Consider the following 25,431-nt stretch of genomic DNA (forward strand, 5'->3'; position numbering starts at 1 on the left):
TTTCTCAGCCGTTTTGCATCCAAGAGGGATTCCGCTCCTACAGAGAGCTACACTGCCTCTATCTACGAACGGACGGATGGGGGGGTGTCATCTACGGGGGGGGGGTGCTTTCTACAAGAGGGTTGTGGCAGCAAAAAAAATCTCCTCCTGACTTGCACTTTGCACTGTGAGGAGGAGGAGGAGAGAGAGCAAGTGGCAGTAGACATGGCTGTCACTCGGAGCACATTCAAGTGACAGGCCATGCTTTACACGGCCCCATAGACCCCCTACGGCCGAAAATAAAGCATAATCCATTTTTTGATGGCCGTCAAATATTCGGCCATGTGAATAGCCCCGTTTGGGGTCTATTGTTCTTACTGCAGCCGTGTGACCGCCGTTAAATAAACGATCGCCATGCGGCCGAGTTTCACTGTCGTCTGAATAGGGCCTTCGGCTCTATTCACACGACAGGGTCCCAGTGTTGGCCGATAAATACAGCCATTTTGGTCAGTTTTTCTTGTCTATTTTGCATCCGTTTTGCCTCCCGTTTCTGTTCTGGGCAGTGTTTCCATTTTGACCCGTTTTGCATCCTTTTTTTTACCTGTCCGTTTTAAATACCGGATGAATTACATCTGTCAATTGTTTGCCACACACTTCCCTCTGTAGATAATGCCACACACTTCCCTCTGTAGATAGTGCCACACACAGCCCTCTGTAGATAATGCCACACACTTCCCGCTGTAGATAGTGCCGCACACTTCCCGCTGTAGATAGTGTCGCACAGGGGTGGGCTGTGGCCGGGGTGAAACCAGAAACGATCCACTGCACGCAATTGCATCCTTAGGACACGGATACAATTGGATTGTCTAGCGCTGCCATGGTGGAACACATGCCTCGTCATTCTGCACTTTAACGATGATGAAGTCGGCGTGATGACTTAATCGCGCCGCTCATCATCGCGCCACTGCGTCGTTCCACTGGAGGAGGACTGGCATCGCTGTGGGACGGTGCGGGAACGGGACAGGTAAGCATATAAATATTTTTTTTCCCCTTTTACTCTATGCAGTGTTGGGGACAGTAACTACAGGGGACTATATAGGGGGCACTAACTACAGGGGACTATATAGGAGGCACTAACTACAGGGAACTATATAGGGGGCACTAACTACAGGGGACTATATAGGGGCCACTAACTACAGGGGACTATATAGGGGCACTAACACTAACTACAGGCGACTATATAGGGGGCATGCCGCAGGGTGCACTATCTACAGGAAATGCCACAAGGGGCACTATCTACAGGGAATGCCTCAGGGGGCACTATCTACAGGGAACGCCTCAGGGGGCACTATTTACAGGGAACAGCTCAGGGGGCACTATTTACAGGGAACAGCTCAGGGGGCACTATCTACAGGGAATGCTTCAGGGGGCACTATCTACAGGGAAAACTACAGGGGATGCTGCAGGGGGCCCTATCGACAGCGAACGTTACAGGGGGCCCTATCTACAGGGAACACCACAGGGGGCTCTACTTACAGGGAATGCTACAGGGGGCACTATACAGGGAACACCACATGGGGCCCTACCTAAAGGGAATGCCACAGGGGGCCCTATCTACAGGGAATGCCACAAGGGGCCCTATCTACAGGGAATGCTACAGGGGCACTATGCAGGGAACGCCACAGGGGGCTCTATCTACGGGGTACGCTATAGGGGGCACTATATTGGGAACGCTACCGGGAAACTATACAGGGGGCACTATACAGGACACGCTACAGGCAGCACTATACAGGGAATGCTATAGGGGGCACTTAACAGGGAACGCTACAGAGAGCACTATACAGGGAACGCTACCAGGGACACTATACAGGGAACGCTACAGGGGCACTATACAGGGAAATCTACAGGGGCAATATACAGGGAATGCTACAGGGGGCACTATCTACAGGGAATGCTACAGGGGCACTACAGGGGCTGCCATAGGGGGCTCTATCTACAGGGAATGCTACAGGGGGCATAATATACAGGGAATGCTACAGGGGGCCCTATCTACAGGGGACGGTACAGGGGGCACTATCTACAGGGAACGCTACTATCTACAGAGGGCTCTATGGGGAGCACTATCTACAGAGGGCTGTGTGAGAGGCACTATCTACAGGGGGCTCAATGAGGGGCACTATCTTGACACAATTTTAATCATGGGCACAATGTATAGTACTATTATATTCATGGGCACAGGCACAGTGTATAGTACTATTATATTCAGGGGCACAATGTATAGTAATATTATATTCAGGGGCACAGTGTATGGTACTATTATATTCAGGGGCACAGTGTATGATATTATTATATTTAGTGGCATAGAGTGTGGCACCATGAGAATTTCAACTTCTTTATAGGTGTAGAAATGTTGCAAAAGTGAGCTTCCGAAGACATCTGAGCTACAAACTCTGCAGAAATGGGTCGTGGCCAGGAGGCGTCATCATAGAGGTCTTAACCAAATGGAAAAGAAAAGAGAAAAATAATTACTCCAATCTGAGAAGATGTCCTTGATGAATCACTAAATGTATTATTCTCCCTGTGACTGGTCAGTACTGTAGTCACTGTATGATCTGCAGCGAGATGATGGGTGTATCGTTCTTTTTTGTGAAACAGCAACTCCCAGCATATCCTTACCATCTTTCTGGCTATACTTGGAGCTGTAGTTTTATGCCGTATAAACTTATATGACTTGGGTTGAACTGAATTTGCAAATGATCTCTGTACTGAGCTGTATTTATGCTTGTGCTGTATTTATGTACTGAGCTTGGTTCTGGAGTTATATACATCATAACAACTACCCTCAGTACATATATACAGCACCAAAGAGAAGCTCAGAACATATATACAACTCCAGAACCAAGCTCCGCATATAAATACAGCACCAGAACCAAGCTCAGTACTAGAGATGAGCGAACCGGGACAACCGAACCCGGTTTCGGTCCGAACATCCGGAAAAGTTCGGTTCGCAGCGAATCCGAACTTCACCGGGTTCGGCTGAACCCATTTTGAATGAACCCGGTCAAAAATATTATACAAATCGGCAGCCACTTATCTCTATCAATCACTGATAGAGAAAAAGGCTGCTGATTAAAAATAAGATAAAAAGCATTTCATACATACTGTAAAGGATCTGCCAGGCACAGCTTCGGGGTTAACGCCCATAGATAATCAGTCTGCACCTGCTTCTATGTCTGTGAGACTGACTCCATCTTCCACCACTCAGGGTGGCAGGCTTAGGAGTGGGAGAACCTATCACAGCCTGGCCAGACAGAGCTTGCTCCCGCCCTCTGTCTATTTATACCTGCCTTTCCTGTTCCTCCTTTGCTTGTGATTCTTCTCGTTTGGCACTTGTGCTTGCCGTCTATAGCGGCAGACAGGCAGAGTCTGGAGGCCGTTGATATCAACAAAGGACTCCTAGGCAGTTCGATTGTTAAATTATTAAACCTTAAGTTCCAGCATGTATTAAAATTGGATAGAGAGCCCCCCCCCCCCGACATGTTTCGCTACGTATGTAGCGTCCTCAGGGGTTCATGGGTCCAATTTCTTTCAATTTTGCAAGGTTCCCAGGGGGCCCATGGCAGCCCAAACCGCACATAACTTCAAAAAACTATCCAGGACTGCTGCCTGCCGCATTCTCGTGGTCATCGGTCCCACCTGCTGATGAAGAGGTGGGGGGGGGGGATGTGCAGGAGAAATCAATAGCGGCCAGAGAACAGGGGGCATATGACAAAGCACATCACATCAGCTGTCGAGAGCAGACTCTCAGAGATAGTGATGGGCAGGTGCTGGAGTCACTCTACCTGACAGTTGGCTCCTCTGTGCTGCTGTGCACTGTCCTGTCTGTCTAAACCTCCAGCAGCTGCATGATAACGGCAAGACTGTAACTAGGAAGTGAAGGACCTGTAGTGACATCACAGTCACATTATTAAAGTCCTGTCGGCTCTACCCAAGCACAAGCACCACAGAGGAAGATGCTCTGTTAAGTGTGGTGTGTATATAGCAAACATAATGTAAATCTATATAGTGTCTGCTGTGTATATAATGTGTATAATGTAAGTCTATATATTGTGTGGTGTGTATATAGTGTGTATAATATGAGTCTATATAGTGTGTGGTGTGTATAATGTAAGTCTATATAGTGTGTGGTGTGTGTGTATAATTTAAGTCTATATAGGGTGTGTTGTGTGTATATACTGTATATAATGTAAGTCTGTGTGTGTATATAGTGTAAGTCTATATAGTGTTTGTGTGTGTGTGTGTGTGTGTGTGTGTGTGTGTGTGTGTGTGTGTGTGTGTGTGTGTGTGTGTGTGTGTGTGTGTATAGTGTATATAATATAAGTATATATAGTGTGTGCTGTGTGTGTATATAGTGTAAGTCTATATAGTGTGTATATAGTGTGTATAATGTAAATCTATATAGTGTGTGGCGTGTGTGTATATAGTGTGTATAATGTAAGTCTATATAGTGTGTGCTATGTATATAGTGTGTATAATGTAAGTCTATATAGTGTGTGCTGTGTATAATGTAAGTCTATATAGTGTGTGCTGTGTATAATGTAAGTCTATATAGTGTGTGGTGTGTATATAGTGTGTATAATATTACATAGTTACATAGGTTGAAAAAATACATAGGTTCAGCAAGTTCAACCTTTCTCAATAAATTACCCGTCATTCATTGCTTGATTAATTATGACCCTCAATGCCATTTGTCAGTAAATAATCTTCTAGCCTTTTTTAAATACTGATATAGTATCTGCCATCACTAACTCTTGGGGAAGGGCATTCCATAACTTGACCACTCTAACTGTAAAGAACCCTTTTCTATATTTATGTCTGAAATGTCTTTCTTCCACACGCAATGAGTGTTCCCTTGTCCTTTGTAGAGTCCTTGGAAGGAACAGATCATGTGCTAGTTCTCTGTATTGACCACACATATACTTATAAATATTAATAAGATCCCCTCTAAGACATCTTTTTTCCAAGCTGAACAAGTCCAATTTTTTTAGCCTTTCATTGTAAGCGACACCTCCCATTCCATTTAATAATCTCGTTTCCCGCCTTTGAACCCTCTCCAGTTCTCCTATGTCCTATATTCCATATTCTAGATGTGGCCTTACAAGGGATTTATAGAGTGGTAATATTACATTTGAATCCCGGGTTTTTATCTCTCTTTTTATACATCCCAAAATCCTATTGGCTTTTGCAGCTGCTGCCTGACATTGAGTGCTGCTGCTCAGCTTATTTGTTACCAGAATACCGAGGTTCTTCTCTTGTTCCATTATCCCCAGTTTTATTCCATTTAATGTATACGAATTAATGCTATTATTGCGTCCTAAGTGCATTACTTTACATTTATCAACATTAAATGTAATCTGCCAAGTTTTTGCCAATGCTGTCAGCTTATCTAGGTCTTTTTGTAATATTTTATCGTCAAGCTGAGTTTTAAGCATCCAACAAAGTTTTGTATCATCAGCAAAAACTGACACCTTGCTATCAATCCCATTCACAAGGTCATTAATAAAGAGATTAAAAAGAATTGGGCCTAAAACCAATCCCTGTGGTACCCCGCTGTTGACTTCAACCCATTTTGGGTAAGTTCCATTTATAACAACTCTTGTTTTCCGTCTCTTAACCAATTCATTACCCACTTGCATACATGTCCCCCAGTCCCTGTGTCTGTAGCTTCAGAACAAGACTGTTGTGTGGAACAGTGTCAAAAGCTTTTGCAAAATCCAAGTAAATAACATCAGTCGCATGACCAACATCCAGATTTGCACTTAGTTCCTCATAGAAACCGAGCATGTTGGTTAGGCTTGACCTGTTTTTCATGAATCCATGCTGGATATCAGTAATTAGACTTTTATCTGCTGTATACTTTTGTAGTTTATCTCTTAGAATACCCTCAGATACTTTACATACCACAGATGTCAAACTTACTGGATGGTAGTTACTACTCAGTTCCACCTTTTTACCCTTCTTAAATATTGGTACAACATCAGTCGTCCTCCAATCCTGTGGCACTGAACTTGTTAAAAGAGAGTCTAAGAAGATGAGAGACAATGGTCTGTCCAATACTGATCTTAATTCCCTTAATGCTCGTGGATGTATGGGCCAGGGGATTTATTAATATTTAATTTGCTCAGACGTAGCTCTACTTTGTCCTGTGTTAAGCAGGTAATATTGGGTGGGGAACCTTTATCACTGTCCCCCTGAATATCTGGTACTGGCATCTCATCAGTGAACACAGAGGAAAAGTACATGTTTAATATCTCAGCCCCCCCCCCCCTTTGTCCTCTACAATTGTATTCCCATGCTCATCTTTAAGAGGGCCAATATTATCAGATTTGTTTTTTTGGGCATTTATATATTTATAAAAAAATTTGGGATTTATTTTAATGTCTTTAGCGATTTATTTTTCTATAGATAACTTTGCTAACTTGATTTCATTTTTACATTTTCTATTGAGATCTTTGTAAGTCTGGAATGCTTTTTCTGAACCCTCAGTCTTCAATGTTTTGAATGCTTTTTGTTTTTGTCTTATTATATTCAGTAATTCCCTATTCATCCACATTGGTCTCCTTTTAATCCTAGACATTTTGTTACCAGTGGGTATAAACTTACTACACAATTCATGTAATATATATTTAAAAGCTCCCCATTTAGCGTGAGTATACCTATTTGCCAATACATGATCCCAGTCAACAAGACTAAGTGTTTATCTCAGTCAATTGAATTTTGCTTTCTTAAAATTCCAGGTTTTTGTTGTGCCCCTTCGTATTGCTTTATTGAAAATTATATTAAAACTCACAATAATGTGGTCACTATTGCCCATGTGCTCCCGGAACTCCACATCTGATATTGTGTCTGGTCTATTACATAAGACCAGATCCAGCACATTATCCCCTCCGTTTATTAACCAACGAGTGAAATAATTGTCTTGAATTGTGTATAAAAATCTACAGATTTTAGCGCATCCAGCAGTCTCTGTGTCCCAATTAATGTCAGGATAGTTAAAATCCCCCATAATAAGGACCCCATTATTATTTGCTGCCTTTTGTATTTGTTGCACCATTTCATCCTCAGCCTGTTCCGCTATGTTCGGTAGCTTATAACAAACTCCAATTAGTAGTTTACCATTATTAACCGTTCCATGAATATTTACCCATAAACACTCCACAGTGTCACAGTCTCCCCCAATGTCTTCATTCTGAACTGGTGTTAGGCTGGATTTTACAAACAGAAAAACCCCTCCACCTTTTTTCTTTTCTATCCCTTCTGAATAGGATGTAGCCCCCCACATTTGTTACCCAGTTATGGTTCTCATTCAGCCAGGTCTCTGTTATGCCCAACAGATCATAATCCATGTCGATCATAAGAGGCCGAAACTCGTCAATTTTACTTCTTGCATTCGCCAGCATACATTTAATCTTAACGGCACCTTTAATATTCTTAGGTCTGTATTTATTCCTAGTAACCTCCCTACTCGGCTTGCTATCCCCAGCCCCCAATGAATCCCCATTAACACCTTCTGTATCCCACTCCCTATGTACTCTATCAAACACCACTTGTGTATCCCCACCTTCCCTCCCCCAGATCGTAGTTTAAAAGCTCCTCCAGCCATCTAACCATTCTTTCCCCCAGCACAGCTGCACCCTCCCCCATTTAGATGCACCCCATCCCTACCATAGAGCCTGGAGCCTGTAGCCGACAGAGAAGTCAGCCCAGTTCTCCATGAACCCAAACCCTTCCTTCCTGCACCTATTTCTAAGCCACTTATTTAACTCCCTAATCTCCCACTGTCTTTCTAGTGGAGCTCGTGGCACTGGTAGTATTTCTGAAAACACTACCTTGGAGGTCCTGGATTTTTGCTTCTCTCCTAGTTCCCTAAAATCACTTTTAAGGACCTTCCTTCTCCCACTGACTTTGTCATTGGTACCGATGTGTACCATGACTGCTGGGTCTTTCCCAGCCCCACCCAGCACTATTTCAATATGTAAGTTTATTTAGTGTGTGGTGTGTGTATAGTGTGTATATAGTGTAAGTCTTTATAGTGTTTTTGTGTGTGTAAAGTGTATATAATGTAAGTGTATATAGTGTGTAATGTATGTTTAGTGTGTATAGTGTAAGTCTATATAGTCTGTATATAGTGTGTATAATGTAAGTCTATATAGTGTGTGATGTATATATATATAGTGTGTATAATATAAGTCTATATAGTGTGTGCTGTGTATATAGTATATAATATAAGTCTATATAGTGTGTGGTGTGTATAATGTAAGTCTATATAGTGTGTGGTGTGTATATAGTGTGTATAATGTAAGTCTATATAGTGTGTGGTGTGTGTGTGTGTGTGTGTGTGTGTGTGTATATAGTGTGTATACTGTAAGTCTATATAGTGTGTGGTTTGTATATAGTCTGTATAATGTAAGTCTATATAGTGTGCATTGTATGTATAGTGTATATAATGTAACCTATATAGTGTGTGGTGTGTGTGTGTGTGTGTGTGTGTGTGTGTGTGTGTGTGTATAGTGTATATAATATAGGTGTATATATTGTGTGGTGTGTATAGTGTATATAGTGTAAGTCTATATAGTGTGTGCTATGTATATAGTGTATATAATGTAAGTCTATATAGTGTGTGCTGTGTATAATGTAAGTCTATATAGTGTGTGTGATGTATATATAGTGTGTATAATGTAAGTCTATATAGTGTGTGGTGTGTATATAATGTGTATAATGTAAGTCTATATAGTGTGTGATGTGTATATAGTGTGTATAATGTGAGTCTATATAGTGTGTGGTGTGTATATCGTGTGTATAATGTAAGTCCATATAGTGTGTGCTGTGTACATAGTGTGTATAATGTAAGTCTATATAGTGTGTGATGTGTATAATGTAAGTCTCTATAGTGTGTGGTGTGTGTGTATATAGTGTGTATAATGTAAGTCTATTTAGTGTGTGGTGTGTATATAGTGTGTATAATGTAAGTCTTTATAGTGTGTGGTGTGCATATAGTCTGTATAATGTAAGTCTATATAGTGTGTGGTGTGTTTGTGTATAGTGTATATAGAGTAAGTCTATATAGTGTTTGGTGTGTGAGTATAGTGTATAATATACGTGTACATGGTGTGTGGTGTGTATAGTGTATATAGTGTAAGTCTGTATAGTGTGTATATAGTGTGTATAATGTAAGTCTATATAGTGTTTGGTGTGTGTATATAGTGTGTATAATGTAAGTCTATAGAGTGTGTGGTGTGTTTAATGTTTATAATGTAAGTCTATATAGTGTGTGTGTATATAGTGAACATAGTGTAAATCTATACAGTGTGCATAATGTAAGTCTATATAGTGTGTGGCATGTTTATAGTGTGTATAATGTAAGTCTATATAGTGTGTGGTGTGTATAGATTTTGTGGTGTATTAAATGTAAGTCTATATAGTGTATCAAGTGTAAGTGTGTGTATATTGCATATAATATGTGTGTATAGTGTATATAGAGTAAGTCTATATAGTGTTTGGTGTGTGAGTATAGTGTATAATGTAAGTGTATATGGTGTGTGGTGTGTATAGTGTATATAGTGTAAGTCTGTATAGTGTGTATATAGTGTGTATAATGTAAGTCTATATAGTGTTTGGTGTGTGTGTATATAGTGTGTATAATGTAAGTCTATAGAGTGTGTGGTGTATTTAGTGTATATAATGTAAGTCTATATAGTGTGTGTGTATATAGTGAACACAGTGTAAATCTATACAGTGTGCATAATGTAAGTCTATATAGTGTGTGGCATGTTTATAGTGTGTATAATGTAAGTCTATATAGTGTGTGGTATGTATAGAGTTCATGGTGTATTAAATGTAAGTCTATATAGTGTATCAAGTGTAAGTGTGTGTATATTTCATATAATATGTGTGTATAGCGTATAAAATGTATAGTGTGCATATAGTGTGTATAGTGTATATAGTGTATAGAGTGTGTATAATGTAAGTCTATATAGTTTGTATAGCGTATACAATGTGTCTTTATAATATGTTCTGTGTGTATAGAGTTTATAATGTTTATAATGTAAGTCTTAAAGTGTGTGTGTGTGTGTGTGTGTGTGTGTGTGTGTGTGTGTGTGTGTGTGTGTGTGTGTGTGTGTGTGTGTGTGTGTGTGTGTGTATGTGTGTGTGTGTCAAGAATATATAGTGTGTGGTGTTTAGTTTTTAAATTTCTTTTGTGTGAAATTATTTCCCACCCATAGAGCCCTCTGCAGTCAGATGCTCAGAACCCCCTTGCAGTATAATCTCCCCCATAGACCCCTCAGTAGTTATTATACTGCAAGGGGGGAACAGAGCATCTGAATCACTGCTGAGGTCTCTATGGGGGGTTTACTCCTTCCCCCCCCAGAGCCATAAGAGTCAGATGCTCAGACCCTCCTCCCATAGAGCAATTAGCAGTCAGTCAGACGCACTGACCCCCCACCTTGCAGTATAATTCCCCAATATAGCCCTCAGGAGTTATTTTACTGCAAGGGGAGGGGTGTCTGACTGCTTAAAGGGTTACTAAAAGTTAGAAAAAAAAAATTGATATGTCATAGGGACATGTCAAAGGTTCTGATCGGTGGGAGTCTGAGCACTGAGACCCCCACCGATCGCTAAAACAAAGTGGCAGAAGTGCTCAGGTGAGTTATGTGCCACTTTGTTTCTGACCGTCTTTCCTATGATGGCCGAGCAAGCGGTGTACGGGCTCGATAGAAAGTCTATGAGTACGTACACTGCTCCAAGGAAAGACAATCAGAAATGAAGTGGAACAGTGCTCACCCGTGCGTTTCTGCCACATTGTTTTAGCGATTGGTGGGGGGGTCTCAGTGCTCGGACCCCCATCAATAAAAACTTCTGACATACCACTGTTACACGCCAAACCTTTTTAAAACGTTTTGTTACCCCTTGGGGACTGAATTTATTAGTCTGAGTTAATGTATGGGCCTGGGGTCTTAATTTGCTTAGTGATTTGGTCTGGGGTAAAAAAATGAGGGTGTTTCGTTTCTGAATTTTAGTGTTGCTATAGACGCTGGAAATGGCTGCAGAATCGAGGAGCAAAGATTTCTCAACAGGAAACTTCAGTCATCAGGAGAAGTCGCCATAATGGCCTGTGTCAGATGGAGAAGAAAAGAAAAGAGAACGACTTCCGTCAGAGAAGAAATCACTTGTGAGTCATTGGATTTATAGAAGATTTGTCCCCTCTCCTGACATGTCTGTTATAGGAAATCCTTGTATTCTATAAAAGTCCTTGTGTACCCAGGACTAATAGACAAATGCGTGTTACCATTCCCATTGTCAAGAGGATGTGTGATACATCGCGTGATACTGTCAGCGATGGTTGGAAACTGTCAGTATGTAGGAGAGAGAAAAAGCACTATGCACACCAAAGTGGAAATTCTTTTGCAGATAAATAATTTATTATATTTATAGCCAATGACAGTGTAGTGCGACATTTCGGTCAATACCATGACCTTCCTCAGGCACTATATAATTCTATAGTGTCTGAGGAAGGTCATGGTATTGACCGAAACGTCGCACTACACTGTCATTGGCTATAAATATAATAAATTAAATATCTGCAAAAGAATTTCCACTCTGGTGTGCATAGTGCTTTTTCTCTATTGGATCGGGTTGGGACCCTACTTATGCACCCACGCCTTAATCTAGTGCTATCCGAACCTTGCTACACTGTCAGTATGTAGGGACACAGCCCTTTGACCAGGGGAAACGTAACACTCATTTGTCAATGCTCACACAGAAAGGTGGTGGTTAATATAGACACGACGTGGCAGGGCGGTGGTGGAGAGAGGGGCCAAGGTTGGGGAACTATGGTCTACTTAATCCGCCACTGCTCATCAGCGATGGAAACAAATTGTATATAATTCTAAGTACAAAGTAAAATTTCAAATTTGGCACTCTGAATTCCTGCTTTGTATCATCTTTTTCCACGACATCCCTGCAGGCTGACTTCCCCCATAATGTCCCATCCTCTCCCACTTTTCATGAGAAAAGAACACGGATGAGAAAAAAATAAAGCTATTAGGCTAGGAAAAAAAGACCAGTCGCAGGGAGGTGTCATTAGGGGAGGTTTATATAAGGACATTCTGCTACATAAAAATTCCACCTGTACTATTAAAGTGCAGGGGAGAACTACCTATATGTTGTGCTATATCTATCTATCTATCTATCTATCTATCTATCTATCTATCTATCTATCTATCTATCTAAGAGCGTAACTAGGAAAGACTGGGCCCCATAGCAAACTTTTGGCTGGGCCCCCCTCCCCTCTGTGCCACACACAGCCCCCCTTGTAGATAGTGCCCCCTGTAGATTGTGCCATACAGCCCCCCTGCAGATAGTGCCATACGCCCCCCCCCTGTAGATAATGCCATAAAACCCCCCCCCCTGGTAGAATAGGCCATACAGCCCCCTAAGATTCTGCCATACAGCCCTCTTGTAGATAGTGCTATACAGCCCCCTTTATATAGTGTCACACCCCTTTTAGATAGTGCCTGTGAAGGGAAGTGTCCCTATTTATGTATATATATATATATATATATATATATATATATATATATATATATGTGTGTGTGTGTGTATGTATAATACATATAATGTATCATGTGCCAGGGCTGTAGCAACACAGCCCTGGTCATGAATACAGTTGTAAACAAAGCAGGACAATTAGCATTGCCCTGCTTTGTTTGGAAACCATGGAGACAGGGGATATTTATCCCCTGTCTCCATTTCAAGTCTCCCGCGCGCATGGACGGTCTCGTGCGGGCGCTCATAAGTCGGCTGGTGATGCATTAGGCTGGGTTCACACGACCTATTTTCAGGCGTAAACGAGGCATATTATGCCTCGATTTACGCCTGAAAATACGGCTCCAATACGTCGGCAAACATCTGCCCATTCATTTGAATGGGTTTGCCGACATACTGTGCTGACGACCTGTAATTTACGCATCGTCGTTTGACAGCTGTCAAACGACGACGCGTAAAATGACTGCCTCGTCAAAGAAGTGCAGGACACTTCTTTGGACGTTTTCGGAGCCGTTTTCTCATTTCCTCCAATGAAAACAGCTCCAAAAACGGCCGTAGAAAACGCAGCGAAAAACGCGAGTTGCTCAAAAAACGTCTGGAAATCAGGGGCTGTTTTCCCTTGAAAACAGCTCCGTATTTTCAGACGTAATTGCAGTTATTGTGTGCACATACCCTTATCACCATGCCGACCCATGCTAGCCGGGGGCGAGCGCCACACATCCCCCGCTGCGAGCGTACCGGCAGGGTTAAATAGCCCTGCGTCAGTATGCTCAGTAGCCGAAGCTAGCTGGAGCTAGCAGAAGACGACCTCACCACTACAGCTGGGACCTGCCTGCCTCCCACACCACCACGAACCGGCTCACCTGTCCTGTCTCTCTCTCCTCCAACGACCTGCTGCTGCCTCCTGCTACGGCTCCTGCTTCTGCCTCTGCTTCACCAACGAGTCACGCTAAGTATCAAGTGTAGCAATAGCTGCACTTAACCCTGTCTCTCCCTGTCCTCCTGCTTTAATCCTTGCTTCCCTGAGTTAACCCCTTGCTCCCCCTGAGTAGTGTCCCTACTCTCCCTGAGTACTGTCAAGTTAATCCTTGAGTCCCTAAGTTAACCCTTGCTGTCCCAGACTCCCTGAGTTAACCCTTGCTGTCCCAGAGTCCCTGAGTTAACCCTTGCTGTCCCAGAGTCCCTGAGTTAACCCTTGCTTCCCTGAGTAACCCTGTGTTCCCTAAGTTAACCCTTGATTCCCTGAGTAACCCTTGGTGCAAGTTAACCCCTTGCAGTCCCTGAGTTAACCCCTTGCTGAACCCTGTTTACCTTTGCTGTCCTAAGTACCCTGCAGTGACCCTTGACCTGCACATCCCAAGGTACACAGTAACCCATTCCCCTTGTTCCTCCTTATCCCGTATTAACCCTTAGTGTATAGGGAAAGTAATATTAGGAGGGAGTGGGACAGAGCTAGTGAGCGTGTGAGAATTACAAGTAACTTATGTGTATTGAGTTGTAAAGTAACTGTATTCATATGTATGTTTAGGTAAGTGGGTGGCGGTATAATTTAGGATTGTGATACCGTGTTTATACTGTACTGTGATTAGTTACTGTATTTTATAATGAGTGATTACTGTATGTTAATAAATATTACCTTTATTTACTATACGGTCTTATTCCCTTGAGTAGCAGCAAAAGCAATTAGATCGATGTTAGTATAAGGAAAAGGTAGGGGAACTAGGCATAACCCTAGTGACCCTGATAATAAAGGAGGTAGTAATAGTGGGTGACACTAACCAGTGAATCCCGCTCTTACCCCACCCCCTTTAACAGTGCCACACAGCCTCCCTGTAGATAGGGCCATACAGTCCCTCCAAACTTGTAGACAGTGCCACCCACCTCCTCCTTGTAGATTGTGACACACGGCCCCGCATAGAATGAGCCCCCCACCTCCCTCTTGTAGATTCTGTCCCCACCTCCCTCTTTTATATAGTGCCATACAGCCACTCACCTCCTCCTTGTAGATAGTGCCATACAGCCACCCACCTCCCTTTTGTAGATACTTGTAGACAGTGCCCCACCTCCCCCTTTTAGATAGTGCCATACAGCTCCCACCTCCCTTTTGTAGATACTGCCCCCTACCTCCCTCTTGTAGACAGTGCCCCCACCTCTCGCTTGTAGACAGTGCCATACAGCCCCCCAACTTCCCCCTTGTAGACAGTGCCATACAGCCCCCACCTCCCCCTTGTAGCATGTGCCGCCATCTCCTCCTTATAGACAGTGCCATACAGCCCCCAACTCTCCCTTTTAGATAGTGCTCTACAGCCCCCGACCTCCCCCTTGTAGACAGTGCCCCCAAAAAAATAAAACAAAACATTATACTCACCTAGGCCCTGTTCCCATGTCTAATGAAGCTGCTGCATAAAGCCAACGGGATCCTTGCATAGGGTGGCGTGATCCAGTGACGTCATCATGTCGGCCTGCACAGGGATCCAGTCCCTAGCCTGTAGCCTTGTAGATGGCAGACCGGGGAGATACCTCCCTGCTCTGCCATAGTGTTCAATAGTATTTATGTCCGAAGGACGCAGATACTATTGATTGTGGCGTCATAACTGCTGTAGCAAACATAGTGGCTGCTACGGGGTTCGCGGCATGAGAGGTAGTTACGCCACTGTATCTATCTATCTACCTATATATCTATCTATCTATCTATCTATCCAATCTTAGTATAAAATCATATATATTTTAGTCTATTCATCAAGCATACATTTTTTGTACCTCTTAGTTGGGTAAATAGTGGTTTCTTCAATAATCTTCAATGGATGCTGTTGCCTTCCTCTTGCTTGTATATTGACTGACCATAAATAATGCGTACATCCTATTAACAGGAAGGTTGAATAAACTTGGAGTGCTGCTTGACATTTTATTTGACATGTTTCTTGATGTCACAAATAACTCATTAGAGTTTATGTGCATAGCTGTAGCCATTGGGTTAAAAGATTTGTTAATGCTTTCCAATGTAATGAAGGTTTTTTGCACTGTCTTTGAAGTGATCTCATCCTTTTCACACCAGGTGCATAAAATAAAATTTTAAAATGCACTTCAAAAATTACTATTAAAAGAAGAAATATATAAGGTATAAAGAAGAAAAAGACATAAAAGTAGGTTAATGGTTTCTCTAATATTTGGAACAGTCTGCGCTGTCTTTCTCACATGGCAATTACTTGCCAGATCAGTACTGTAATGTTAGAAAAATGATCAATGGCTCTTCTCTGCATTGAGACACGTGGCACCATAATTGTAGGGGTTTAAAATAATATTCTGGCATCATCTCATCTGACACTAGCTCTATTCCTTCTACTATCTGATACCTATAGGGGCACAGGGTTTAATACACTGCACAAAAAATTTACTTTAGTACTCAGGAGTCATGAGGAGTCAGATTGCATTGAAGTTAATAGCCTAAATATAAAAGTAGCAATGATGAGAATTTGGATTAGTCTGTGAAAAATCGATAAGCAACATGCAAATGCTACATATGGACTTTGGTACTTTTATATACCCTATTAGTCTATCTAGAGCCTTCACTCCCCCCCCCCCCCCCATGATTATCCCGAGCTGTGTTCGTTCAACAGGGACAGCACTGTTTTGAACGGGCACAGCTCGGGCAGCAGTGTGTCTAACTAGATGTAAGAATAGCAATGACGGAAATTATTTGCCTCTGAAAAATCAATAGGTGATGTGCGAATACTACATATGGGGTACTTTTAGGTACCCTATTGGTCTATCTAAAGCCTTCACCCCGGAACCCCACTGATTATCCCAAGCTGTGTTTGTTCAACAGGGATAGGCCAATACTGTTTTGAACGAGCACAGCTAAGGGCAGCAGCGTGACTGCAGAGGGAGCATAGGAAAGGCTCTAGTTTAGGATAGGTCGTGGCTAAAGTCGCAATCTTGTTTATATTTTAAAGCAAAAAATCTTCAAGATCTAGCGCAAACTAGAGAAGATTGAAGTGGGGGCTGCATTGCAACTCTCACTTCTACCTGTGTGAAGGACAGAGGAGGGCCACTAAAAGACGGGCTGACTGCCTGTTAGTGACCCAGATCTGTTTTACCGCACTGACCAGGTATTGGTGACTATCCTGAGGACCACGGCCTGGGAATCCAACGGGCAAATTTTACAATGATACCAATAGAAACTACAGCTCGCTCCCTGATAATTGAGCAGTATGGGGCTTATTTAACAGAAAAATAAAAAAGTTATGGCTCTTAGAATATGGCGATACAAAACAAATTTTATTCTTAACGGTTAGTTTTTTCTTTGTAATAGTAGTAAAACATCTGAAAAATAACTATATATATTTGATATTGCCATAATCGTATTGACCCGCAGAATAAAGTGCTGGTGCGGTTGTTGGCTGCGTCTCGACTGTGTCAAGGCTGCTCCGTGTGATCTTACCCTTAGAAATATATACATAAATTGACAACTGGGTGTTACCATTCTGTTGTCAAAGGGCTGTATCCCTATACATTATGACACTGTTCAATCCTTGCTAACAGTATCACACTGTGAAGGGACACATCCTATTGTCAAGGAATGGATACAGTCAGTTGTCAATTAGGTCTGGCCAATACGGAGACTTTTTGTAGCACTACTGATTGACAGCTTCAGTCTACAAGATTGCATGCAACTCAATGTATTGCCTCGTACTGCAGCTGCAGCTCCCCAGTTAAAATCAATTATTTGCATTACAAAAAGTCTCCATGTAGGCCAGGCCTTATTCATACATTTTCAGGAGGAATAACAGAGAAACGTCACAAGTCAGATTTCTCAGTAAAGATGCTACAGAATAGTTATCTCATGGGGAATACAAGAATTTACAATAACAGACAGTAGAGATGTCAGGAGATGTGACAGCTCCTCTATAGAGATAAGCAAATTTCCAGAAATTCGCTTTGGGGCGAATTCTGTAAAACTGGACGTCAGATTCGATTCGGTCCGAATAAATTAGTCACAAACTTAAAGTGCCCCGATTGCCTTGAAAAGTCATGTATGACACTCTGAAGTTGTCTAGGGCTGTATCAAACCCCTTTCAAGCTCTTTAACACTAAGACAGCATAAGTAATGTCAAAGTGACAGCAGCATATATGGCTATGGGTAAACAGATAGTAAGAACCTATTTAAAAACACACCGCACTGTCAGATTTTTTATGTTTATTTTAAATAAAAAAACGGTACAAAAACTATCTCTATTGGGGCAGATGCCTGCAGGTGTTTATACACACAATCTGGTATCGGAAGAAGCAATGGCTTTTTAAAAAAACGGTCCAAAAATGATTCCTTTTTGGGAAAAAGCAACAGGTTTGGTGGTATTTTAAAGAGAAAAATAAATAAAAATAAAATATATGCATATATATTATCCACCACTTTCATTGCCGCAACTACATGTAATAGTGACAGTGTGCCGGATTATCTAGGAAAGTGAAGAAGCAATGGCTTTCTAAAAAGCCCAAAAAAAACATATGCCCTTTTTTGGTAATGGACTAGGGAGGAGGTGTGCAGATGTTTAGGGCAGTAGGAGTATGGAACATGATGGACAATGCAAGTGATATGCGGCTGCTTAGGGCAGCGGCAACAAGGGGAGTAGTAGCTTAAAGAGGCTCTGTCACCAGATTTTGCAACCCCTATCTGCTATTGCAGCAGATAGGCGCTGCAATGTAGATTACAGTAACGTTTTTATTTTTACAAAAACGAGCATTTTTGGCCAAGTTATGACCATTTTCGTATTTATGCAAATGAGGCTTGCAAAAGTACAACTGGGCGTGTTGAAAAGTAAAAGTACAACTGGGCGTGTATTATGTGCGTACATCGGGGCGTGTTTACTACTTTTACTAGCTGGGCGCTCTGATGAGAAGTATCATCCACTTCTCTTCAGAACGCCCAGCTTCTGGCAGTGCAGATCTGTGACGTCACTCACAGGTCCTGCATCGTGTCGGCACCAGAGGCTACAGTTGATTCTGCAGCAGCATCAGCATTTGCAGGTAAGTAGCTACATCGACTTACCTGCAAACGCCGATGCTGCTGCAGAATCATCTGTAGCCTCTGGTGCCGGTGTCCTCGCTCGTCTGACACGATGCAGGACCTGTGAGTGACGTCACAGCGTGATCTCTCGAGAACACGGCTGTGTCTGCACTGCCAGAAGCTGGGCGTTGTGAAGAGAAGTGGATGATACTTCTATACACAACGCCCAGCTAGTAAAAGTAGTAAACACGCCCCGATGTACGCACACAATACACGCCCAGTTGTACTTTTACTTTTCAACACGCCCAGTTGTACTTTTGCAAGCCTCATTTGCATAAATACGAAAATGGTCATAACTTGGCCAAAAATGCTCGTTTTTTAAAAATAAAAATGTTACTGTAATCTACATTGCAGCGCCTATCTGCTGCAATAGCAGATAGGGCTTGCAAAATCTGGTGACAGAGCCTCTTTAAGCAATGGCAGCAAGAGCAGTAGCATTACAGTATGGAACCTGATGGACAGGCAGACAGCTGCAGTGGCATAATTGGGACACTCCTCACTATCTGCAATATCAGATCTATTACTTTTCATCAGGCAAAAGTGTGTAAAAACATTTATGGATCCATGCCCTATTCATTTTCACAAATGTAATGTTTTTCACACCTGTGGAGGACAGTTTTGTCCACTTCGGTATGAAAATTCCACCTGCCACACTGAATACCGTCTCTGACAGTACACTGGAGGGTGGACAAGACCGTACCTGAATGGCAAACTGGGCCAGTTCCTACCACTGGTCCAATCTGTTGGTCAACATCCATGTGGTTAGGGCTCAGGGTATCTGCCATAGAAAAGACCCAGTCCAGGTATGACTTGACCTGGTTGTTCAGGCAATGTATATCCATGTGCTGATATGCGTCAGGTTGACATGACAGATAAAAAAAACTGTTAGGCCTCATGCACACATCAGTATTCTGGTCAGTATTTTGCTTCAGTATTTGGAAGCCAAAACCAGTAGTGGAACATAAACAAAGAAAACCTATGGAAAGATGTGCACCTCTTTTGTGTTTTGGACCCGCTCCTGGTTTTGGTTTCCAAATACTGAAGCAAAATACTGACGTGTGTGCATGTTTTGACAACATGTTCTGACAAATACTGTCAAACCGTATGGGCTTCTTCTGGTGGTGCTGCTGCTTCTGCCACTTGTTGTAGCAGTAGCGCTGGCAGAGGCATTGGAGTAGCGACTCACCGGGCATCGAAGAGGGGCCATCAGATCAGACATGTGGCCGGTGACAGCTACAGCAAGCTGGATATGTAGCATTTCCTGGTAATTTGCCAATTTTACCTCTCTTTCAGAAGCAGATAAAAAAGCCCCCATTTTGCTTTCATAGCGAGGGTTTAATTGCATGGCTGTCTAATAGTCATCCCTTTGCTTGATGTTAACAATACGTGTTATGAAATCACTGGTTGAGCAATTCCCAGGGTGGAAGTTTTATGGAATTGCTATGTGAGCAATTCCCTAACGGCTGCTGGACACTGTCGGGACTGAGCGTGCAAATAAATCTGCAGCCCCAGTGTCTAAGGCTACCATGGTTTTCCACCAGAGCCCACCGCAAGGCAGGATGGTTTATGCTGCATAGAACCCAGGTTGTTTTAACAGAGTTCGGTGTTGGATAAAAGGTGCAATGCAGGCAATACCAGACAGGTAACAAGACAGCCAGAGGGTAAACAGAAAGTCCAAATCACAAATCTAGGGGATGTGAGAAATAGCAGAGGTCAGTACTAGCCAGGAGCAGAAAGTCCAAATCCGTAAGCAAAGGGTAATGCAGAGATGAGCCAAGGTCCAGTTCCCAAAAGTCCAAATAATCAAAGGTACAGGGTTTAGTCAGAAGCTTGAGCAAACAGATGCAGCAAGGAAAATCACAAGCAAAGAACACAGAAGCAACCCAGGTTTAAGTACTCCACCCTTACACCTGATAGGAAGACAGACAGTGTAACATCCATGGCCGCGGACCGTCAGGTTTACTCACCCCTTGATGGCCGCAGCCATGCGCTCACTTCCATTCTACTCTGCGGTGTCCTGTAGGGTGTGTGCGCATGCTCGCACCCGGCCTTAACGAGCCAGTGCGCGCACATGTAAAACATCATTAATTAGCCCATGATCGTCCTGGACTATAAGAAGGGCTCTGCCCTTTTACTCCTTGCCTGAGCATTGTTCGTATACCTCCTTTAGTCTTGCAAATGGTCCCTTAGTGTTATCCTGTTCCCGTCGTTCCCATGCCCTGCTACTTGTTTCCTGTATCCGGTGTTGTAGTTGTTCCTTTGCCCGCTATAGTGTCGGAGTTGAGTTCTGCCATCAGCCACATCTGTTGTGTTACACCACGTCTGGTGTCATCTGTCTCGTATGCATTACCTGCCATCAAGATCCCACCTGTGCCTAGCTTTTGCTACTGTCTGGACTATCACAGGTACCCTTGTGCTTGGAATATACAAATATTCACTTGGTACACTGTAGTTTGGCCAGCTGCCATCCCATTACTGCGGACCCTTAAACTTCGGCCTAGGTTTTAAAGGAAACGTCAAAGATTTTAACTAAAAGATTAACATGTACTGAAAAAGCAGGAACCCAAGTTCGTTCTTCTGGTCAATACACCTTCCAGTGCACCAAGTACTGGAGTGTGCCCCTTACCCTTACGGAAACCACAATTCGCTGGGCCTCAAATTCCATATCTCCTTCTACCTGAACTGGAGGAGGAGGTTTCTTGAGTGGATTAGATGGTGGAAAAAAAAATTTAAGGAGGGATTTGTGAAAAACATTATACATTTTAAAAGAAGGAGGAAGAGCCAGACGAAAAGACACAGGGTTAATAACTTTAACAGTTTCATATGGCCCAATAAACATAGGAGCAAATTTACGAGACGGTACTTTCAGTTGCAGATTTTTAGTAGAAAGCCACACATTTTGACCAAATTCAAATTACAGGACCCACAGTACATTTTTTGTCAACATTTTTCTTTTGAATAACTTGGGAGTTCTTCAGGTTCACTTGAACCTGAGCCCAAACTATGCACAGTTTATTTGATTCAACTTCTACCTCAGGGTTATCGAAGAGGCGGAAAATGAACCAAAACGAGGATGAAAACCGTAATTACAGAAAAGCTGCGAGGTATCAAGAGAAACGTGTTGACAATTATTTATAGCAAATTCCGCTAATGGAAGATATGAGACCCATACAGCCTGGTTAGGAAGAAAGACAGAGAGAAGGGATTGGCTGAACAACTAAAACCAAAACCGCCCAGAAGCTAGACTAGTAGTCATGGTAATCCTAAACGGACAGACGTTTCCTAACAATATGCTTGTCAGCATGTAAGAAACCAAGCATGCAGCTTTCTATGCTCGCCAGCGTGCTTGAGGACCCTGTTATTTTGTTCTCCACCCCGCACTGCGATTGGTCATGGCCAGCGTCGCCATCATCATCATTATCGTCATCATCATGACTACCACAATGAGTGCCAGCCTTGTCCCCTATTTGTGCCTGTGAAATCTCCATGTCCCTCTCCACCACTAAATCCTCCTCTTCCTCCACTTCCTCAAGGCCTAGCTTCTCATCCTCCACTTCGTCCTGTTTGCTCCAATATAAATATCAGGAAGACAACATCGTTGATGCCGCTGTTGTCTCTACTCACAAATTTGGTTGCCTCTTCGAAGGGCCTGAGTAGGTGGCACGCATCACTGATGAGCTGCCAATACCTGATCTCAAAATAGCACATGTTCCCTGCATTAGTAATCATTGACCTATTTTGCGCATCTCATACAGATGGTCCAGAATATGAAAGGTGAAATTCCAGCAAATTGGAATGTTTTTAGATCAAGCGGTGTAAAGGCAGAATATTATATCGCTGGAAGTCCAGGAGAGCATTCTTAGACACATTAGAATGGCTGAAATTCACCTTCTTCAAGCCACAATACATTAAAAAAAATATTGGACCACCGAATTTATGACATGCGCCATGCAGGGAGAATATGTTATATTCCAAAAATCCAGTGCAGCCACAGAGTTCCTGCAATTGTAACTGACTACGTTGCCCAGTTGAAGTTAACGGGTAGACATTCAGCAGGAAATTTACTGCTCGATGCACAACAGCAACTGACCTGCTGTGTGGCTTCTATCGCCCAGCCTCATCAGGTGTATGACAGCATGGCAGTGTGTCAGCTAACACATATAAAAGGAGTGAGGGGGAGTTGAAGAAATGCTTTACCCTGTTGCTGTTGGGTATGTGTGGATGTCCTTTGAAGGTGGAGGTGGATAAACGTCTGGTGTCGGTACCAGACCTAAATGACTTGTTGCGGTGGTGCATCGTCACCACTGCCATGCAAAACATTGGCTCTGTAGGCCATGAAAGATATGTACTGTCCCAGATCATAATTGCTGATTCACAAGTCGGTTGTGAGTGTACAAGGCAGGGACAGCTTTCATTGAGAAATAATGACAGCTATGTATCCTCCATCGAGGCTAATTGCACGCCATCAGTTGCCTAGAGGAAGTGGTATCCACTAAGTCAGGATTAATCCCAAAAGTTTGATTAGTGTAGAATCGACTACTCCTCTATAAATCCAGTGACTTACAGGTGACGTCTTCTCTGATTGTAGACGTTCTATTTCCTTTTCTTCTTCTTCCAGCCCAGACGTCCATGATGACTTCTCCTGACCACTGCAGAGTTTTCTGCTAAGACATTTTTGGCCTCTTCCTTCTGCAGCCCATCCTCAGCCACTGTTACAACATAAATCAATGCAGACCCCAGTCCAGACCCCTAAATTAATTAGACCCCCAAAACTATTTAAAACCCAGATCAGACCCTGTAAATTAATCAGACCCCAGATCAAATGAAAATTTTAATTAAGCATACCTCAGATTACAACCCTTTAACAAATCAGAGCCCAGATTAAACCCGCTAAAGTATTTACACCCCCAGCCAGACCCCATAAATGAAGCAGACCCCAGATCAGACTCCCTAAATTATTTAGACCCCATCCAGATCCCATAAATTAAACATTCCCCTTATCACACCCCCTAAACCTCCCAAACGAATCGGACCCCAGATCAGACTCTTATACTGACTGAAGAGGAGCGAGGAAGCTAAGTATAATTAATATAGAAGCAGTGGTCTAGGCCCCCCAACAAAATAAGTAGTTTAGCAAGATAATTTAGCTAGGGTGTAGTAACATAGCTATATGGCCTCATTCACGTGGCAGTATTTTGGTCAGTATTTTACATCAGCATTAGTAAGCCAGAAACAAAAGTGAAAAATAAACCACTATAATGGAAAGATTTGCACCTCTTCTGTGTTTTGAATCCTCTTCTGGTTTTGGCTTACAGATAATGATGCAAAATATTGATCACAATACTGCCCTATGAAAGTGGCCTAGGACTAGGTTCACACATTGAGTAAAGATTACACTGAGGAACCAGACTAAAAATTATTACCAAAATCCACAAACAAATCTTTGCGAATTTCACTTATTGCATTGCAATGAATGAAATCTGCAGTGAAAATCTGTGCCATTTAAAGAGACTCTGTCACCAAATTATAAGTGCCCTATCGCCTACATAATATGATTGGTGCTGTAATATAGATCACAGCAGTAGTTTTTCTTTCGATTTATGCTAATGACTTTCTTAATAGACAACTGGGTGTGGTTTTACTTTTTGACCAAGCAGACTTGGTCAGAAGAGACCAGACCTGCGTTGCTAGAGGACAGCGCAGGAACGGGATTAGGTGAGTATGTAAAGTTTTGGGGTATTTTCAGTTACCAGTGTGAGTAGCATTATCTACAGGGGGGCTTTATATACAGGGCTCTATATACAGGGGGACTCCGGGGGGTTAGCATCTACAGGTCGATCTATGGAGGCCACTATCTATTTAGCGCACTATCTTCAGGGGGCTCTATGGGGGGTATTATTTCCGGGTGCTCTATGGGGTGCTTATCTACAGGGGCTCTATGGTGAGCACTATCTACAGGGTGTTCTTTGGGGAGCAGTATCTACAAGATGCTCTATGGGGGCACTATCTACATGAGGCTCTATAGGGGGCACTATGTATGGGGGTACTGTCTACAGGGGCACTGTCTACAGGGGGCTCCATGAGGAGCATTGTCTACAGGAGGCTCTATGAGGGACACTATCTACAGGGGGCTGTGTGTGTCGCTATCTACAGGGGGCTGTGTGTGGTGCTATCTACAGGGGGCTGTGTGTGTCGCTATCTACAGGGGGCTGTGTGTGGTGCTATCTACAGGGGGCTGTGTGTGGCACTATCTATAGGGGGCTGTGTGTAGAGCTATCTACAGGGGAGCTGTGTAGAGCTATCTACAGGGGGGCTGCGTGTGGCATTATCGACAGGGGGCTGTGTGTGGCACTATCTACTGGGGGCTGTGGCTGGAGCTATCTACAGGGGGATGTGTGTGATGCTATCTACAGGGGGTGTGTGTGGCGCTATCTACAGGTGGGCTTTGTGGTGCTATCTACAGGGGTGTGTGTGGCGCTATCTACAAGGAGGCTGTGTGGCGCTTTCTACAGGTGGTGTGTGTGATGCTATCTACAGGGGGTGGCGCTACCTACAGGGGATGTGGTGCTATCTCTAGGGGATGTGTGATGCTATCTACAGGGGCTGTGTGTGGCGGTATCTACAGGGGGCTGTATGTGGTGTTATCTACAGGGGTGGTGCTATGTACAGGTGGCACTGTGTATGTGGTGCTTTATGTTACAGTGTTTGACACAATTATATTCAGGGGCACAGTGTTTGGTACTATTTTATTGAGGGGCGCAGTGTATGGTGTTATTATAATT

The 25,431-nt window shown here is 43.0% G+C and overlaps 1 long non-coding RNA gene across 2 annotated transcripts in view; it reads left to right on the forward strand.

Moving 5' to 3' along the window:
• LOC142741101 (uncharacterized) overlaps positions 1–25,431 on the forward strand; it is a 52,581-nt gene that overhangs the window by 20,922 nt on the left and 6,228 nt on the right. The window contains exons 1-2 of one of the 2 annotated variants that reach the window (XR_012881000.1): positions 2,396–2,566; positions 11,058–11,209. The exons of the other annotated variant lie outside the window; for it this stretch is intronic. This is a non-coding gene — a long non-coding RNA (uncharacterized LOC142741101). Of the gene's footprint in view, positions 1–2,395; positions 2,567–11,057; positions 11,210–25,431 lie in introns of those variants that run through there. 2 annotated transcript variants of the gene reach the window in all.

The sequence above is a fragment of the Rhinoderma darwinii genome, chromosome 2 (genome assembly GCF_050947455.1).
Source record: "Rhinoderma darwinii isolate aRhiDar2 chromosome 2, aRhiDar2.hap1, whole genome shotgun sequence".
In the NCBI taxonomy this organism is placed as follows: Eukaryota; Metazoa; Chordata; class Amphibia; order Anura; family Rhinodermatidae; genus Rhinoderma; species Rhinoderma darwinii.